This window comes from Lathyrus oleraceus, chromosome 7 (genome assembly GCF_024323335.1).
Source record: "Lathyrus oleraceus cultivar Zhongwan6 chromosome 7, CAAS_Psat_ZW6_1.0, whole genome shotgun sequence".
NCBI classification, from domain to species: domain Eukaryota; kingdom Viridiplantae; phylum Streptophyta; class Magnoliopsida; order Fabales; family Fabaceae; genus Lathyrus; species Lathyrus oleraceus.
In genome coordinates this window covers 266,025,124-266,046,184 of record NC_066585.1, presented here as the reverse complement: position 1 = coordinate 266,046,184, position 21,061 = coordinate 266,025,124, and the positions used below count along the sequence as shown (strand labels likewise).

The 21,061-nt window shown below is 36.8% G+C and overlaps 1 pseudogene; it reads left to right on the top strand.

The window, feature by feature from the left end:
• Window positions 1-18,174: 18,174 nt before the first annotated feature.
• On the top strand, window positions 18,175-20,727 carry LOC127103349 (plastid-lipid-associated protein, chloroplastic-like; annotated as a pseudogene).
• Window positions 20,728-21,061: the final 334 nt, after the last annotated feature.

Here is a 21,061-nt window from a genome sequence, read left to right as displayed (position 1 = left end):
CTATTTATTTCATATTTTTTAAGTTGACTTGACTTTTCAGTTGACTTTTCTATGATTGATGTTTGACTTAGGGATTGCTTAGGGTAATTGAAGAGATCCTTTGATCCTCCCTTATTCATATCATATGCCATGTATTAGAGACCTTTCATCTTGATTTTATTTGATCCTTGCATCATTTCCTGATTAAATTATTCAGTGATCCTTTGTGTGCATATTTTCATCTGTCTGATCCATCTATCATATGTTACACTTGTTTCTTTCATCCATACTTTCTATTGTTTGATTGTTTAACATGTTCATACCTCTCATGCATTGTCTAATGCTCCATTATTTCATTCTTGGATTTTTGGATTTGATTATATACTTGTTTGTTTATCTGATCTGATTAATGACTGTTGCCTACTTGTATGATGTATGAGGCATATATATTCTTATTGTTTGATTGCCATGAACAATCCCCATTCATAACAAATGTACCCCTCTCCCATGAAGTGTATAATGTTTATTCTTTCATTCTTTATTCATCTATTAATACAAGAGTTAAAATGAACATCCAATAATCATTTCAAAACAAGATCAAAAGCTCGATCCAACGTCGAGTAATCATTTTTAAAACTTAACAGAACCAGCACGTATTCATCCATCCTTTGGTAAGTCGATTGCTTCATGCATCGCCATTTCTCTTGTAAGTCGATTGCTTCATGCATCGCCATCTACCCTTATCCCTGGTTCCTCTCCTTGCTCCATCCGTCGATTCTTGTTCCGTTTAGGTAGCACCCATTAGGTAGAACCCTTTGTATGATAACATAGGTAGAATTCCCTTATTCTTTGCATGCTAACATTAGGTAGATGTCTCCCTTTGTAAATCCTAACACATAGGTCCATATTGCATGACAACTCTAGGGCAGAGCTTCCCTACTTTTAGGCCGTCTGTGCGTCTCCGATCTTGTGGCATGTCAGTTCCGTTCTATTGCAAAGAGGTAACTGCCTAAGACTCGATTCAGCGAGCTGCGACACCTACTGCTAGGACGTGAACACATTGCCCACTTTCCTTTGACACAGCTGGTGTCCTCTTTTGTAAGTCCATGTTCAGATGGCAATCCTTAACCCCTAGTTAGGCGAACTACGACAACTCTGATTCTCATGTTCAGATGAGATACGTAGGCACGAGATGCGATGTCTTGCCGAGTTTGACTGATGACTAACAACTAATCCTTGCTTGCTTTTGCCCTTGTTGCTATTCTTTTCTCTCGCCCTCGTTGCAATCGAGACCTTCTCTTTCTCTCGCCCTCGTTGCGATCGAGACCTTCCCTTTCTCTTGCCCTAGTAGCAATCGAGACCCTTGTTCCCGTAGTTAGCTGAACTACATTTTGCTCTGATTCTCATGTTCAGAAGAGATACGTAGGCATAAGACGCGATGTCTTAGCGAGCACACTTCTCTTTAACCCATAGGTAGCCGAGCTACGAAGACTCTGATTCTCATACTCATATGAGATACGTATGCAGTGGATGCGACATCCGTGCGAGTCATTTTCTTTTAACCCTCTTTTAGTACGCAGTGGATGCGACATCCGTGCGAGTCATTGTCATACCCCGATTTTGGTCCTGAAAATTTTTCATTTTTCATTTGGCACTTGGCCTAAAGTTCATTTGCATCTAAGATCCATGGAACCTTAGTCCATTATTGCATTCAAATGTATCAATACATGAAGAAAAAACTACAATTTTATTTTCAAGTCCTAACTCATGTTCCAAGTCCTAACTCATGTTCATGTTCACTTTTAACCATGCTCATTATAAAGTCCATTTCTTTATTTTGTTCATTTTCATTTTAGACCATATTCTTCTTTCACCTTCTAAACCATTTTTATCTTATACCATACATAAACCCATTCAATTTCAATATGTGTAATCGACCACTCAATTTCTCTTCAAACCATACAATGTTGTATTAAACAATTAGTTCAAATTACAACATAAGTCATACATTCACTTTTCCATTTTATTAACCTGTAACCATCAAATTTCCAATTCAACCATACATACATTCATTCTCAATTTCATAAAAAAAATATAGCCAACAATTATGAGCATAATTATGAGCATTTCAATTCCATAAACCATAATACATTCACATTTCTATTCTAATTACATCCAATTATAAACCACAACCACGTATGTGTCAAGATAAACATTACAAAAAGTATCTGAAGTTACAAGATTGCATTCCAAGCATTCCAATGCACAACATATAAAATTGAACCGAGAAACCATTATTTGAACCAATTTCCAAACCTTCCATTTCATATATAAACCATACAAATACATACATCTTCATTCAAAGTTACAAATTTAACCATAAACCAATTATACAAATTCCTAACCATGATCCCATGCATTCAAGTCTACAAATTGCTTTTCAATTCAACCTTTGGATTCAATTCCAACATGTTATTTCATCAAAACCTCAAATTTACATTCACCTATTCACATACATTTTACAATTCCAATCCAAAACTATAAGAATTCCAAACTTACATAATATTTACAATTTCATAAACCAACAACCCATTTCCATATACAAATCCAAACATTCCATTCAAATTCAAGGCTCAAGTACATAATCATGTCAATACCTTACACATGAATCAAATTCAAAAATACAAGCTCATGACCTAAGGTTCTAACATCTAATTCCTAAGTGTCGCGGCGGGATTTTTCACGAGATTAAGTATTGATTGAACTTAACCCGTTTGAAAAATATTTTAAATGCAAGAGTCGCCACCGTCTTTTATTTTATCCAAAAAAGAGGAAGGGAAAAATAACGATAAATCCCTTTAGAGTTACGGGTTCGGGGGTTGGTTATGCAAAGGGAAGGTATTAGCACCCTCTACATCTGCGGTACTCCACAGGAACCTTTTTGCTTATGTTTATGTGAATGCTTTGCTTTTTTCGCTTTGATCGTTTGATTGGGGAGATGAGAAAAGAACTTGATTTTATTGCTTTTGGACTCGATAAAGTCGTAGACTTCATGCCTACGTATCTCCAAGGCGCAATGGAGAAATCAGAATCCACGTAGTTCTCCCAAAAGAAAAGGGGAAAGTCTGTTTTGTTGATTTTAGATTGGCGTGTCTTGCCATCTCTTGCTCGACCTAGGCGGGAGGCTTCGAGACTGACACGTCCTTTTGAAAATGTTTTTAAACTGAAAAGCCAAAGCTGGCAAAAGATTTGAATAAGCCTAAACCCTGAAACAATACATAAATGGGCTCATTATAAGGAAGCCCAAGAGTAAGCTTGTGAGTGTGTGAAAAGGGTTTCTTAAACGGCGACCGTTGGAATCGCATCGGGTTTCTCTTTTTTGGATTTTTCGATTTTTTAACATAAAACGTGAACAATACGATTAAACACACAATACAGAACATAAAAAATGCGAGAAAGTAAATTATTACAACACAGTTAGCTATGAATAGTTAGTATTACGAATAGTTAGTGGAGTTAATCGAGCTGAAACTGAAACGAAACGGTTAGTAACAACATAAACAAATATAAAAAAACAATATAAACATTTACTTTAGACAAAATAAACATTTGATATAAATAAACATTTAATTAAAATAAACATTTAACCAAATAATTAATTTAACTAACATTTAAATAAAACATATATGCAAAATAATAATAAAAGATAAACAATATTTAGTAAACAAAAGTAATATATATATATATATATATATATATATATATATATATATATATATATATATATATATATATATATATATATATATATATATATATATATATATATATATATATATATATATATATATATATATATATTTTAGACAATAAATATATAGTAGACAAAAATAATATATATGTACAGTTAGACAAATAATATATAATAGACAAAAATAATATATATATATATATATATATATATATATATATATATATATATATATATATATATATAGACAAATAATATATAATAGACAAAGATAATATATATATATATTTAGATAAATAATATATTAAAACACATGTCGGCAAGCCGGAATTTTGCCGATTTCAGAGATAAGTGAAGAATATTACCTTGTGTGAAGAGGATGAACTTCTGATCGTCCAAATGATCGACCGAAAGCTGGAAACCGTCACCGACGCAGTGCTGGCTGCCTTCGTGAGTACCTGACTTCAACGTCGCTTTTGATCGGTGAAACGACGCCGGAATAAAATGAACCTTGGATATTTGTGACCTGGACTCAACGAACTTCAAAGATATGAAATCGGTTTTGTGTTTCGGTGAATAATCGGGACGATTTTGGGTTACCGAAAATGAAGAACAAGTGAAATACGGTAATGCTTTTGGAAAAATATTTCTTTTCAATTCTCTGTTTCTCTCACCACACGTTTTTTCCTTACTGATCTCTCCCTTTCTTTTTCTTACTAACCACATCTATATATATATATTTAGATTACTTAAACAATAAGAAACCTAAAAAATATCTAACATAAATTAATAATATATATTTAGATTACTTAAACAATAAGAAACCTAAAAAATATCTAACATAAATTAATAATATATATTTAGATTACTTAAACAATAAGAAACCTAAAAAAATATCTAACATAAATTAATAATATAATTTATATATTATATAATAATAATAATAATAAACTAATATAATATTAATCCTAATTAAATAAACTAATTAACAACTAAACACAATTAATATTAAGCACAAATAATATTAAACGGCACACGATTAAAATACGATAAAATCGAGCGACACGAACGCGATAAAAACGATGACAATTTGCACAGCAAAACAGACAAATTGATAAAACCAATAAACCAGTAAACCGGTAAACCAGTAAAATCAACAACACGACTCAAACAGACTCGATTAAATCACACGGCACAACACGTAATTAAATAAACAACCCTAGGCAATAATAAAATCAACACGGCATCACGAAAATGCTGACAAACACAATCACAAATAATCGGACAATACGAAAACTCTAATATATTCGAAATACAGTCAAAATACCGACAAACAAACAATTAAATAGATAAAAACGCACAAAACCTAATCGAAACGATGCCACGCACAAAAGAGATAAGCGAGATAAATACGAGGCAACGATATCGGCCAGGTTTTGCTAAAACAACGAAATACAACACGGTAAGCAACGAAAACACACAAAACCTAATCAAACCAGTTGTCACGCGAAGTTTAAGAAATTGAGATGAATACGAGACAACGAGATTAATCAAGATGTGGTCAACAAAGCCAAAGTCAAATTTTGGGGTGCGACAGATGCCCCTATTTAATTAACTTAGGCCAGATAGCCGGAGGCTATCGAATGGCGTAAGGTAATTAAATATGACAAACGCCACAAAATTTGACCGCAAATGCATGTATGCATGATGCAAAAGACAGACAGACACAGAGACACAGGAGTGCAAACTCTACTGGGGAAGGACATACACCGACTCAATGCATGAAGGTAAACACTGAGAATACTCAGCTGGGGAAGATTCACTACCTATTCATAGATGGAAAATAGGAGGAAAAGAGATATCGACTCAATGTTGACGATACATCACTATCTCATAGATGAAAGTGGGAAAAGATCAATATAACAAGAGTACTGATGTGACAGTACATTACCAACTCAAAGATGGAGGTAACAGAAAAGATGAATACCAACTCAAGGATGAAGGTATAACAAGGGCATAATAAGAATCGAACTGCGTTAACTCATGGTTGACAGCTCACTACCCACTCATTGATGAGGTAAACAGGACATACCAACTCAAAGTTGAAGGCAAGCTTCAAAAGATTGATAATAACACTGCTAGGGAAATCAAATTCCAACTCATTGATGATGGTGTAGATGAAGAATCAGATCTAAGGATCATTGTGCAGACTTACAGTTGAATGCGCACTACCAACTCATTGATGAAGTAGACAGAGAAATGCCGACTCAAAGTTGAAGGCAACCACCGATTCATTGACAAAGGTGTTTAAAAGAATTTAGAACATATTCTCCTGGAGGTGTTTATCATTACCGACTCAAAGATGACGGTGGAAGGACAAAATGTACCTAACTCATAGATGAAGGTACTCCATCCACTCAAAGACGAAGATGGAATCAGAAGTTATCTGTGCAGACTCAAAGATGAAAGCACACTATCAGTTCAACAAGGATCAAACGTACCCTACTCATAGATGAAGGTACTCCATCAACTCAAAGACGAAGACGGAATCACAGGAAAATTGTGCAAGCTCAAAGATGAATGCACCTTACCAGCTCATAGATGATGGTACTTCACCAACTCAAAGACGAAGGTGGAATCAAAAGGAATCTGTGCTAAACTCAAAGATGAAAGCACGCTACCAGCTCAAAGTTGCAGGTAGAACCATGGAACTTTCTGTGAGGATGTTATCAACTCATAGATGGAGATAGTAATTAATTTATCCGAGGGATAACAAAGGTTACCACTCATGGATGTAGGTAACTCAAGTTTGTAATGGGTACCAACTCAAAGATGAAGGTATAAAGGACTTGGACACAATATCTGTCATGTCTGTTTTACTGAATGAGAGTCACAAAGACTATATTGTTGCCTTCTTTTACTGGCAATTTCTGAGCTTTATCTGGAGACACGAGGTTCAAACTAGGATAGAACTAGAATGAAACGGTCAAACAAGACTTCAACTGAAGAGGAATGAACTCATCAGGATTTACAACTGAAACAACCATCTTCCACGAGGCATAGATCTCTGTGGGGAACATGACCAATAAAAGGTATTTTGCTGCTTATGAGGATACTCTATATGGAGAGATTGACTCAACCCACAATATAAACAAGAAACAAGGTGCATATGAATGCAAGCATGATATGTCATAGATATGCGTGAATATTTAGTAATGAATGCATGATGGACAGACAAAACTAGGAATAACTAAAAATGTTAACAGCTGCATAAGGACTTGCTGGAGATTTGCACTGAGACTCGCTGGGGAGTAGTACAAAGACTTGCTGGGGAATTGGTACAAGAGCATCATATCCAGGTTTCTTTAAAAGTCTGTCTCTGCTGAGGATTCCGTAGAAGAATGGAGATGCCTTCTACTTCAAAAATGCAGGAGATTCCCTGTGGTTCTTGAATTTGTGAGGTATATGAGGATTGGACCTTTCTGAGGACTCCGCTGGGGATACAAGGTGTTATCCTCTGGAAATAAGATGATATTGTAAGAGAAGTCCTGCAATTCTTGAATTTGCTGATAATGCAGAAGGGATTATTCTTCTGGAAGACTCCACTGGGGATAAAGTCCGCTGGGGATAGGTGGTATCTTTCCAGGGAATAAGAATATAGGGGAAATCTATCCTTGATTTTTTTGCTTTAATTATCATGGAGACTTTCTGTATCTGAAGACTCTGCAGGGGATTATGGTGTCCGATATCTGGTTACGAGATCTTTCCTCTAGGAGACTCTGTCGGGGAACAGTGATGTCTGACCTTTGAATATAAATGAGAATTCAGGAGAAATCCTGCAATTCTTGAATTTGCTTAAAATGCATAACACACTCTTCTTTTACTACAAAACATTACTGAGGCGGAGACATATCCTTCTATTGAATGGACAGAGAACAACAGGAGATTCCCTGTAGTTTCTGAATATCAACTTTCTTCACTCGCTGAGGGATGGAGACCTCTGTATTACTCCTGCTCGGGGAAATCAAAGCTTCCTTCTCATCCTCTGCTGGGGACATTGTTGATCCCTCCTTAATAAATTACTGGGGAAATACCTGTAGTAATCCCATAGGCCAAATCTGTAACTTAAAACCTGGATCGAAGTCTTCATGATCAATTAACCGGGGAGTCTTCATGATCAATTAAACTGGGGAGTCTTCATGATCAATTAACTAGGGAGTCTTCATGCCCCAAGTGAAGGGAATAAACTTCTTGAAATATTTCTTGCATGATCTCTTGAGGAAAACTAGGAAGCATAGCTGGGGATATCAAGAATCACAACCTCTGCTGGAGAAATATTACTGCCAAGACACCTGTGGAGATTTTTTCATCATATACATATAAGGATAGTAATATGAACATGTCTAGTTGGAATCACATGATTTCAGAATTACTGGGACCACATGTCTCAATCCTTTTATTGATGTCCACAAATCAAAATAAATAATCTTTATATTTTTCAAAAACTGTTTTTAATTCAAAACTTTTGTTTCAAAACATATCTGTCAAAGTAAAAGAACTTTCGTAAATTGAAATGAAAATTAAGAGTGCCAAGAAATATAGAAAGGCTCAAATTGATTTGATAGGATGGTAATCAGCCAACAACGTGATTCCATAGATCTTTACAAATTGGAAAATGGTAATTTCGTGGAAAAAGGGTACGTTGAACTACAATGACATCATTCTCTCTTCCACTTTTGACCTGTATTGCAGCCTTGAGAAAGTTGGAGAACTGTTGAAAATATTCTGATACTTCAATGATCTTATCTCTGTTATGCAGTTACTTGCCTGAAATCCCTAACTTTTTCCTAGATTGCCCTTTCGGGTTTTCAATCTACCGGGATAATATTCTCTTTGTTTTTTTATGTCTCTAATTTCTGCTTGGACCGCCCTTTCAGGTTTTCAGTCCACCGAGACACTCATTTTTGCCTAAGCCGCCCTTTCGGGTTTTCAACTTAGCGAGTTGTTCTTTTCATTTTTTAGGCGAAGTATTTCTTGACTGCATCTGTATTCACGGGACGTGGAAGCTCTTCACCATCCATGTTTGTAAGAATTAAAGCACCGCCTGAGAAGGCTTTCTTGACAACATAGGGTCCTTCATAGTTAGGAGTCCACTTGCCCCTAGAATCATTGTGAAATAGTATCATCTTCTTGAGTACAAGGTCACCCTCTTTGAATTCTCTCGGCTTAACCTTCCTATCAAATGCCTGCTTCATTCTCTTTTGATATAACTGTCCATGGCACAAGGCAATCATTCTTTTTTCTTCAATCAAATTCAACTGATCGTATCTGCTTTGACACCATTCAGCCTCTGACAACTGAGTTTCCATTAGTATCCTCATTGATGGAATTTCAACCTCTATCGGTAACACATCTTCCATACCGTATACAAGTTAAAATGGGGTTGCCCCAGTTGAAGTACGGACTGATGTTCTATATCCGTGTAGTGCAAAAGGCAGCATTTCATGCCAATCTTTGTAGGTAACAACCATCTTTTGAATGATCTTCTTGATATTCTTATTTGCAGCTTCAACTGCCCCATTCATCTTGGGACGGTAAGGAGAAGAGTTGTGATGCTCGATCTTGAAACTTTCACATAATTCATCCATCATTTTGTTGTTCAGATTGGAGCCATTGTCAGTGATGATCTTGTTTGGAATGCCGTATCGGCAAATGAGATTATTTTTTATGAATCTGACCACCACTTGCTTTGTCACCTTTGCATACGAAGCTGCTTCCACCCATTTGGTGAAGTAATCAATTGCCACGAGAATGAAACGGTGTCCGTTGGAAGCTTTAGGTTCAATCATACCGATCATGTCAATGCCCCACATTGAGAATGGCCAGGAAGCAGAAATCACATTCAAAAAGGTTGGTGGTACATGAACCTTATCAGTGTAGATCTGACATTTGTGACACTTCTTTACAAATTTGCAGCAATCTGATTCCATGGTCAACCAGTAGTAACCAGCTCTCAACATCTTTCTTGACATAGAGTGGCCGTTTGCATGAGTACCAAAGGACCCTTCGTGAACTTCTTTCATCAACATTTCTGCTTCCTTTTTGTCAACACATCTGAGTAAGACCATGTCATAATTCCTCTTATAGAGCACATTCTGATTAAGGAAGAAATTGCCTGACAATCTTCTCAAAGTCTTTTTATCTTTTTCTGTTGCTCCAAGAGGATACTCCTGAGTCCGAAGGAAATGCTTGATATCGTGGTACCATGGTTTATCATCAAAACTGGCCTCAGCTGTAAACACATGTGCTGGTCTATCAAGTCGCTTGATCACAATTCTGGGTACTTCGTTTGGAAAACCCACTTGATACATTGAAGACAACGTAGCTAGAGCATCCGCCATATGATTCTCATCCCAAGGAATGTGATGCAATTCAACCTTGGTGAAGAAAGTCAACAATCTTCTTGCATAGTCTTTGTATGGGATCAAGCCAGGGTGGCGTGTTTCCCATTCTCCTTTGATCTGATTGATAACTAACGCTGAGTCACCATAAACAGTAAGATTTTTGATGCGGAGGTCAATCGCTTCTTCAAGACCCATGATACATGCTTCATATTCAGCAATGTTGTTTGTACATTCAAAGCAAAATCTTACCGTGAAAGGAATATGAGAACCTCCTGGAGTGATAATGACTGCACCTACTCCATGTCCATAAACGTTAGAAGCTCCATCAAATACTAAACCCCATTGAGAATCTGGTTCAGGCCCTTCTTCAGGAAGTGGCTCTTTACAATCTCTGGATTTTAGGAACATGACATCTTCATCAGGAAACTCATCCTCATTATCATCGTGATCTTCAACGGGTTGGTGAGCAAGGTACTCAGCCAACACACTGCTCTTGATAGCTTTCTGGGTATGATACTCAATGTCGTATTCTGATAACAGCATCTGCCATCTTGCAATCTTACCAGTGAGTGCAGGCTTCTCAAAAATGTACTTGATTGGATCCATTTTGGATATCAACCAAGTGGTGTGACTTAACATATACTGCCTCAATCTCTTAGCAGCCCAAGCCAATGCACAACATGTCTTCTCGAGTAAGGAGTATCGTGATTCACAGTCAGTAAATTTCTTGCTTAAGTAGTAAATGGCATGCTCTTTCTTTCCAGTTTCGTCTTGTTGACCCAGAATACAGCCCATAGAATTCTCAAGCACTGTCAAATACATAACCAACGGTCTTCCAGCAACAGGTGGTAACAAGATAGGAGGCTCCATGAGGTACTCTTTGATACTGTCAAATGCTTTCTGACAATCCTCTGTCCAAACACAATTCTGACTCTTTCTCAGCAATTTGAAGATAGGTTCACAAGTGGCAGTCATGTGAGAAATAAACCGGGATATGTAATTCAATTGTCCTAGAAAACCTCTCACTTGCCTTTCTGTTTTTGGTGCGGGCATCTCTTGGATAGCTTTTACTTTATCTAGATCAACTTCGATGCCTTTTTGGCTGACAATGAAGCCCAAGAGTTTACCTGACCTGACGCCAAATGTGCATTTGTTCGGATTGAGGCGAAGACGGAACTTCCTCAATCGTTGAAACAGCTTCAATAGATCCACTAAGTGACCTTCTTCTGAACGAGACTTCGCGACCATGCCATCCACATAAACCTCAATCTCTTTGTGCATCATGTCGTGAAAGAGCATTGTCATGGCTCGTTGGTAAGTAGCACCTGCGTTCTTCAACTCAAACGGCATCACTTGATAACAGAATGTTCCCCATGGTGTTATGAATGTAGTTTTTTCCATGTCTTCGGGAGCCATTTTGATCTGGTTATACCCGGAGAATCCGTCCATGAAGGAGAATATGTCAAACTTTGCTGTATTGTCTACCAACATGTCAATGTGAGGCAGGGGGAAATCATCCTTTGGGCTTGCTCTATTTAAGTCACGATAGTCGACACACATTCGTACCTTCCCGTCCTTCTTAGGAACTGGCACAATATTTGCTATCCACTCTGGATACACTGAAGTGGCAAGAAAACCAGCATCTATTTGCTTCAGAACTTCTTCCTTAATTTTGACGGCCATATCTGGATGTGTTCTTCTTAATTTCTGTTTGACCGGTGGACATTCTGGCTTCAAAGGTAGCTTGTGCTCTACGATGTCAGTGTCGAGACCAGGCATATCTTGATAAGACCAAGCAAACACATCTACATACTCTTTCAACAGGATGATCAATTGCTCCTTGACCTGTGGGGATAACAATGCTCCAATTTTGACTTCTTTCACATTTTCTTCCGAACCCAAGTTGACTGTTTCCAAAGGCTCCTTGTATGGCTGAATAGTGTCTTCTTCATTTTCAAGCTGGCGGGCGACCTCTTCTGGAATCTCATCCCGCTCTTCCTCTTCAGCTTCGAATACAGAATGTTCAAAGTTGGGAGAGGGCATGATGTCATTGTGTTCAACGGGTTTAAGTAACCTGTACAAACAATTGTTTTTAGAGGACTGACCATGACATGCAAAAATGTGTTCTTTTTAAGGTTTTTTTTTTGTGTTACCATTTTCCGAAAAAGCTGAAAAGATAAAAGGACACAAGTGTATAGGAACACAAAAGATCTTTTTCATGGATAGTACGTTTTTGACAAAAGTGCCCATTTTACAAAATTAATGCTTCGCGCTTTGGGCTAAAGCGGAAGATTTTTGAAAACTGAAAAGCTTAATTACTTTGATATGTGGACACAATGTGGGATGTCAACTGCGGTCCAGTTCTTCATAACTACTCCTGGTGTCACAAATCTGGGGCCTTCTTTTGTAGTTGGCTCTTGTGTTGTAATTATGCGTCAGCTTGAAATGGATCTGCTGGCGAGAAGCAACTGTTAGAAGACTGGACCAAGACAGACAACCTGTATGCACGTGATGCATGGATATGCAAAATGAATGATTTTCCAAGGAACTCTAAGTGAAGGAAAAGATAGAATTGCAAACATTTTTTATAACAAAACAAAGTTATCAACCCAAAATACAACCAAGAAAACCATTTAAGGACATGTGTCATCAGGACGAGCATAAACAAGTAGGAGTTGTCCTTCAAGTCTCTCAATTCTTTCTTCATAGGCCTTCTGCATAAAAGCTTTCTCCTTCACCAAACTGTCTATAAGACCTTTCCATGCACCTGAGGACTGTGGAATCTGGGAGTAATCTGTTGTGCCTGAGGAAAATAAATCCTCTTGCACCCTTGGACGTTTACCTGCACGATCTTCTCCACTCTGCTCCTTTAACTGTCTCTGAATTTCTTCATTTTCCATTTCGAGCACCTGGGCCTTATCCTTCCAAGCGTCTCTCTCTTTCTTGACCCTCTCCAAGGTGGCTTGGAGTTCTTCTTTGTCATCTAGCGGAAGGTAGGGGGTCTTCAACGGAGCGGGTTTGATGGGATCATGATGTGGGTATGGCATTTTCAACTGTATAGCTCTGGCTCTGATCCACTGGAGGTACGGCTCATAGGAGGTACAATCTTTCTTACCCAATTCAAGTCTCCCTTTACGACAAACACGATGCCAAGCTCTTACGACTCTCTCTTTCATAGTAGGGTCCTCCTCGTTATCCTTTAAGAAAATACCTTCTAAAAGAATGTTAGGAGGCTTGTCCTTCATAGGGTAACCGAGTTGTCTCCTAGCAAGTACTGGATTATAAGAAATGATTCCCTTTGTGCCCATGAGAGGCACATTGGGGAACTCCCCGCAACTATCAATGATCTTCACATCGTCTAAAACTCTACTATACCATGCAATATCTGACTGGGTAAGAGACATAATCCTCTATGACCACTGAAGTCCTGACTTGCGATCCCAAAAAGTAGCTGACTTAGGAAGATGAGAGACAAACCATTTGTAGAGTAACGGTATACAGCAGACTATGGTTCCTCCTCCTTTCAAAGTACGGTAATGGATGGAATGATAGGTGTCTCCGAGCAAAGTTGGAACAGGATTACCACTTAGGAAGATGCGTATAGCATATGAATCCACAAAACCTTCAATATTAGGAAATAGTAACAAACCGTAGATCAACAAGGCGAACAGATGCTCCACAATAATATCACAACCTTGACTGGCAAAATAAGAAACCTTCCCCATTAAGAGCTTGGCAGTGAAACCTGGAAGTCCTCCTTTGGTGGTGAAGTTATTCTTGAATTCTGACTTCTTCATGTACAACACTTTTGCAAGAGAACTGTGCTCGGGTAACTTTTCTGAACCAGAGAAAGGTACTGTATCAGCAACTGGGATGTGAAGCAACTGGGCATACTCTTCCAGTGTAGGCATGAGTTGATAGTCTGGGAATGTGAAACAGTGATAGACTGGATCATAGAAATGTACTAATGTCTGCAATAACCCTTCTTCCATCCTAAGCGTCAATAAAGATATAAGTGCCCCATATCTGTCTCTGAAACCAATAGGATCTGCGATCGAAGAAACCAGTTTCTTTAGTTCATCTATCTTTGGATTGATGAGATTGTACTTTTTCACACTTCTCCGTCCAAAATCCATGTTTCCTGCAATATTTGCAATCCTCACTTTAAGTTCCTTGGAAAAAGGTTGAAATGATGGGAATGAATGCATGTCATGCATGAATGCAACAAACACAAACATGGTCAAACAATACAAGGCTCAAAGTTCATCACCAGCATGGAGTTTAGGACAAAGCCCCAAGATAAGTTCTAAGGTTCACCTGCCAAACGGGTTCTAAAAGTTCCCAAGGTTATGGATCCTTCTTCGGATAATACCGGGTTAAGCAACTGCTCGCTTTCCAATATTATTCTCAAAAGAATCTCGCTTGAGTGTGATATCGCGTATCAACCAACCCATACTTTTGGTCCGAAGTGGTCACCGCATCACATCCTAAGTAAGGCCAAGATGGGGTAAAGGTAAACTAAGGTCCTTGGCTTCACGGGCCCGTCGAAAGCAACAATGCCTCACAAATGACTTGTTTAGCACTATCACCCTCAAAGAGGCCTCCACCAAGCGGACAAAGGCTCAAGTCAACTCGGTAAGGATTGTCTCCTATCAAGTCAACTTGAATTATCATCCATCCCATCTCAAATGTGCCCCAAATCCGGGTATAGGATTTATCACAAGTATCCCCCAAAACCCAAAATAACAAACATTACAAACAATACAATTTAGCAAATATTCACAAAGCAAACATATAAATAAGCAAAGATAGGCTAAACCCTCAAATAAGTTTAATCATGTAATTCCCCAGCAGAGTCGCCATTCTGTCGCGGCGGGATTTTTCACGAGATTAAGTATTGATTGAACTTAACCCGTTTGAAAAATATTTTAAATGCAAGAGTCGCCACCGTCTTTTATTTTATCCAAAAAAGAGGAAGGGAAAAATAACGATAAATCCCTTTAGAGTTACGGGTTCGGGGGTTGGTTATGCAAAGGGAAGGTATTAGCACCCTCTACATCTGCGGTACTCCACAGGAACCTTTTTGCTTATGTTTATGTGAATGCTTTGCTTTTTTCGCTTTGATCGTTTGATTGGGGAGATGAGAAAAGAACTTGATTTTATTGCTTTTGGACTCGATAAAGTCGTAGACTTCATGCCTACGTATCTCCAAGGCGCAATGGAGAAATCAGAATCCACGTAGTTCTCCCAAAAGAAAAGGGGAAAGTCTGTTTTGTTGATTTTAGATTGGCGTGTCTTGCCATCTCTTGCTCGACCTAGGTGGGAGGCTTCGAGACTGACACGTCCTTTTGAAAATGTTTTTAAACTGAAAAGCCAAAGCTGGCAAAAGATTTGAATGAGCCTAAACCCTGAAACAGTACATAAATGGGCTCATTATAAGGAAGCCCAAGAGTAAGCTTGTGAGTGTGTGAAAAGGGTTTCTTAAACGGCGACCGTTGGAATCGCATCGGGTTTCTCTTTTTTGGATATTTCAATTTTTTAACATAAAACGTGAACAATACGATTAAACACACAATACAGAACATAAAAAATGCGAGAAAGTAAATTATTACAACACAGTTAGCTATGAATAGTTAGTATTACGAATAGTTAGTGGAGTTAATCGAGCTGAAACTGAAACGAAACGGTTAGTAACAACATAAACAAATATAAAAAAACAATATAAACATTTACTTTAGACAAAATAAACATTTGATATAAATAAACATTTAATTAAAATAAACATTTAAACAAATAATTAATTTAACTAACATTTAAATAAATAATATATGCAAAATAATAATAAAAGATAAACAATATTTAGTAAACAAAAGTAATATATATATATATATATATATATATATATATATATATATATATATATATATATATATATATATATATATATATATATATATATATATATATATATATATATATATATATATATATATATATATATTTAGACAATAAAGATATAGTAGACAAAAATAATATATATGTACATTTAGACAAATAATATATAATAGACAAAAATAATATATATATATATATATATATATATATATATATAGATATATATATATATATATATATATATATATATATATATAGACAAATAATATATAATAGACAAAGATAATATATATATATATATATATATATATATATATATATATATATATATATATATATATATATATATATATATATTTAGATAAATAATATATTAAAACACATGTCGGCAAGCCGGAACTTTGCCGATTTCAGAGGTAAGTGAAGAATATTACCTTGTGTGAAGAGGATGAACTTCTGATCGTCCAAATGATCGACCGAAAGCTGGAAACCGTCACCGACGCAGTGCTGGCTGCCTTCGTGAGTACCTGACTTCAACGTCGCTTTTGATCGATGAAACGACGCCGGAATGAAATGAACCTTGGATATTTGTTACCTGAACTCAACGAACTTCAAAGATATGAAATCGGTTTTGTGTTTCGGTGAATAATCGGGACGATTTTGGGTTACCGAAAATGAAGAACAAGTGAAATACGGTAATGCTTTTGGAAAAATATTTCTTTTCAATTCTCTGTTTCTCTCACCACACGTTTTTTTCCTTACTGATCTCTCCCTTTCTTTTTCTTACTAACCACATATATATATATATATATATATATATATATATATATATATATATATATATATATATATATATATATATATATATATATATATATATATATATATATATATATTTAGATTACTTAAACAATAAGAAACCTAAAAAATATCTAACATAAATTAATAATATATATTTAGATTACTTAAACAATAAGAAACCTAAAAAATATCTAACATAAATTAATAATATATATTTAGATTACTTAAACAATAAGAAACCTAAAAAATATCTAACATAAATTAATAATATATATTTAGATTACTTAAACAATAAGAAACCTAAACAAATATCTAACATAAATTAATAATATAATTTATATATTATATAATAATATTAATAAACTAATATAATATTAATCCTAATTAAATAAACTAATTAACAACTAAACACAATTAATATTAAGCACAAATAATATTAAACGGCACACGATTAAAATACGATAAAATCGAGCGACACGAACGCGATAAAAACGATGACAATTTGCACAGCAAAACAGACAAATTGATGAAACTAATAAACCAGTAAACCGGTAAACCAGTAAAATCAACAACACGACTCAAACAGACTCGATTAAATCACACGGCACAACACGTAATTAAATAAACAACCCTAGGCAATAATAAAATCAACACGACATCACGAAAACGCTGACAAACACAATCACAAGTAATCGGACAATACGAAAACTCTAATATATTCGAAATACAGTCAAAATACCGACAAACAAACAATTAAATAGATAAAAACGCACAAAACCTAATCGAAGCGATGCCACGCACAAAAGAGATAAGCGAGATAAATACGAGGCAACGATATCGGCCAGGTTTTGCTAAAACAACGAAATACAACACGGTAAGCAACGAAAACACACAAAACCTAATCAAACCAGTTGTCACACGAAGTTTAAGAAATTGAGATGAATACGAGACAACGAGATTAATCAAGATGTGGTCAACAAAGCCAAAGTCAAATTTTGGGGTGCGACACTAAGCATTAACATCCACCATCTTCATGCTTCATATCATCATCTCTTTCTATCCCAAATTACTTTTCCTTCCATAGAGGTACCTACAAAGAAAAAAAAACACATTAACAAGTTGTGTTATTCAACACATAATCCACTTAGTTTCATCCATATTCCAAAGTTAATTTTAGTATTGCAAAATTCATGTTCATTATAAACAATGTTTTCATCATAACCAAATTCTAAATTACATCCAAAACCATAACCAACATTTAACCTTTTCAATTATGACCATACATTGCAACTCCGTGACTAGCATCGAACCTGCACTCATCACAAACCAATGCAAGTCAGGGCAATGGACCTAGTAAGAAGTGCAGAACACACTAGGTTGCACCAAGCTGCAACATATCATTTCACTCATAAGGAAAAACTGTTGTAGAACAAACTAAGTCAAGATTAGAAGCCTCAAACAGAAAACAAGAGCAAAAACGTCAAGTATCAAAGCATTACAGCAAATCGTGCAACACAACTGAACAAGTTCACAAAATAACTAATAATTCCTTCAACCACAGAATGAATAGCATTGCAAATCATAACAGAAAATTTTAACTATTTTCAACACCCTTCCAGTCACACCTCTCAACTCCACACCTTCAATCTCTCCACCGACCACCACCGTCGGATTCCGAAGCAAACAGTTCGGAAGACCGATTGTGGTGGCAGATGTTTCGAGGCGGATGGTTTATGTTCGGTCTAACATGAACGACGATTAGTGGGGTACAGAGAAGGAGGTGCCTTCTTTGGCTGTGGTTGTTGCAGAGGTGAAGTTGACGGATTATGAGACGGAGAAGCTGAAGAAGGCTTTGGTTGGGTCGTTTTATGGGACGGATCGTGGGTTGAAGGCGACGAGTGAAACGAGAGCGGAGATTGTTGAGCTTATTACTCAGCTTGAGGCTAAGAATCCAACTCCTGCTTCTAATGATGCTTTGACCCTGCTTAATGGAAAATGGACTCTCGCGTATACATCCTTTGCAGGTTTATTTCCATTGCTGTCGAGTGGACTATTGCCATTGTTGGTGTAAGCCCTAGAGGCCAATACTTTTGGTACTTGTATCGAATTATTTATTAATAATAAAAGGCTTTTTCTTTATTACGTTTGTTTAGTAAAGTCCCTGGAATAGATAGTCCGTTTAATGTATTAAGTGTGACTTAATCATGAGAACACATTAAACATAAGGACATTATTCCTAAAGTATCCGTAGTCGAGCTTTAGTGTGAAGTGGGATAACATTAAAGCATTAAGACTATTATGTTTGTAGACTGATGATCACATCTCATGGATCATGGATAAAGAGTTATCAAGTCTTAAACATAGGTATGAATATTATGAGTAATATTTATACCGGATTGACCCGCTATGAGAATACTATATAGAAAGTTAGGCAAGGTGTCATAAGTTATTCTCATGGTGATAATAGTGTATTCCACTCTTCGACCTGAAACCACTATGGATCCTAGATGTAGAGTCGAGTGTTTTATTGCTGATCCAACGTTGTCCGTAACTGGATAACCATAAAGACAGTTGATGGGTACTCCACAAAGCATGCTGAGGGACATGAGTGACCTAGATGGAATTTGCCCATCCTGCATAACAGGATAAATGTCTATGGGCCCAATATTGAACTGGACAAGGATGACACGGTCTATGCCTTGTGTTCAATATAGACATAAGGGCAAAAGGGTAATTATACACATAAGTATTATCACAGAAGGAATTGTCAGATCACATGACATTTTCGTGTCTTGGGTAGCAGTGATGTGTTGCTAGATACCGCTCACTGTTTATTATATTAAATGTGTGATTTAATATAATTGCCAACGTCACGAAAACCTACAGGGTCACACACAAAGGACGGATTGATGAGAGATAGAGTAACTAAGGAATACCGTAAGGTACGGTGCCCTTAAGTGAGTTATAGAGCATCGTAAGGTACGATGTACTTGAGTAGAATACGAAATATGGTAAGGTACCATGAGCTTAAGTGATTTTGGGCATATTATAAGATATGGGCCAAAATACACTTAAGTGGGCTTTTAGCTTGAAGCCCACACAAGTGGTTCTATAAATAGAACCCTTGTGCAGAAGCAAAAAAAATAGGCGGTTGCATTATTTTCGTTTTCTCTCACTCTCTCTCTCTCTCACTCAAAGCCTTCATTCGTACCAGCTAGCACTGAGATTGAAGGAACCCGTTCGTGTGGACTGAGTAGAGACGTTGTCATCGTTCAACGTTCGTGATCGTTTAGTGGATCTGCATCAAAGGGTTTGATCGTCACAAGAGATCTGCATCAAAGGGTTTGATCGTCACAAGAGATCTGCACCAAAGGATTCAACCGTCACAAGAGGTAAATATTCTATCACTGATCATGACCATTCGTAAGGATCTCTAAAGGAGAAAATTTTAATTTCCGCTGCGCTTTGGGTCGCAATTCTCCTTCAGCCATTACTTAAGGTTGAAGAAATATCTCAGACTATTGACTGTGAAAGTTTAACTGTCCAAAACTCTGTTCAGTTTGTCGGTCCATTGGCAACCACATCGATCAGTACCAATGCCAAATTTGAGGTTCGAAGTCCGAACCATTTGCAGATCATGTTTGAGGAAAGTGTCATAGGAACTCCACAACTGACAGACTCATTAGAGATACCAGAAAATGTGGAATTCTTGGGTCAAAAATTGATCTATCGCCTTTCAAAGGCATACTTACTTCTGTCCAAAGCACTACTTCATCAGTTGTGCAAACAATTTCAAACGCAGCCACCGTTTCTCGAAGCCAACAGCAAACACATTACCAACAACACATTCAACCGGCAACACCTACTAACCTGCAGAGATTAATAAGCATAACATGAATCCAAGTAATTAGCAAGGCTGTAAGAAATTCAAAAGGTAGCCCAAAAGAGAATCAAGATGAAATAGAGCGAGAAAGCATAGATTTGCATTACCGTTCCAGACCAAACATCAAATAGGGCAATCAAAATATGATCACCCTAAAGGGATTTCGCAGAGATACTCTTCTGGATCTCCATAAGCCACCTGAAACCCTAGCGAGCTGGGTATAAAAGGAGCAAGGCGGAAAGGTGAGAGGAGGGGACGAAAACCCTAATTTCTTCAAACGGCGAAAAACCCTAGAGCTAGAAGAATTGAGCGGCGAAAGAGAAGAACCTTAAAAAAGAAAACTTTGAG